Genomic DNA, 708 nt, shown 5'->3' with positions numbered 1-708 from the left:
GGATAGATCATACCTTGGGTCACAAATCAAGCCTTGGTAAATTTAAGAAAATTGAAATCGTATCAAGTATCTTTTCCGACCACAAAGCTATGAGACTAGATATCAATTACAGGAAAAGATCTGTAAAAAATACAAACACATGGAGGCTGAACAATACACTACTTAATAACCAAGTGATCACTAAAGAAATCAAAGAGGAAATCAAAAAATACCTAGAAACAAATGACAATGAAAACACGACGATCCAAAACCTATGGGATGCAGCAAAAGCAGTTCTAAGAGGGAAGTTTCTAGCAATACAATCCTACCTTCAGAAACAGGAAACACCTCAAATAAAGAACCTAACCTTGCACCTAAAGCAAGGTGGGAAAGAAGAACAAAAAAACCCCAAAGTTAGCAGAAGGAAAGAAATCATACAGATCAGAAGAGAAAGAAATGAAAAAGAAATGAAGGAAATGATAGCAAAGATCAATAAAACTAAAAGCTGGTTTTTAGAGAAGATAAACAAAATTGACAAACCATTAGCCAGACTCAACAAGAAAAAAAGGGAGAAGACTAAAATCAATAGAATTAAAAATGAAAAAGGAGAAGTAACAACTGACACTGCAGAAATACAAAGGATCATGAGAGATTACTACAAGCAACTCTATGCCAATAAAATGGACAACCTGGAAGAAATGGACAAATTCTTAGAAATGCACAACCTGC

At 34.3% G+C, this 708-nt stretch overlaps 1 protein-coding gene across 1 annotated transcript in view; it reads right to left on the bottom strand.

Annotated features, from left to right (window-relative positions):
- SAMTOR (S-adenosylmethionine sensor upstream of mTORC1) overlaps positions 1-708 on the bottom strand; it is a 94,719-nt gene that overhangs the window by 53,209 nt on the left and 40,802 nt on the right. The gene's annotated exons all lie outside the window — the stretch shown is intronic.

The sequence above is a fragment of the Physeter macrocephalus genome, chromosome 5, assembly GCF_002837175.3.
Source record: "Physeter macrocephalus isolate SW-GA chromosome 5, ASM283717v5, whole genome shotgun sequence".
In the NCBI taxonomy this organism is placed as follows: domain Eukaryota; kingdom Metazoa; phylum Chordata; class Mammalia; order Artiodactyla; family Physeteridae; genus Physeter; species Physeter macrocephalus.
Note: the sequence above shows the minus strand (reverse complement) of the source record. Positions and strands in the feature narration are given on the sequence as shown.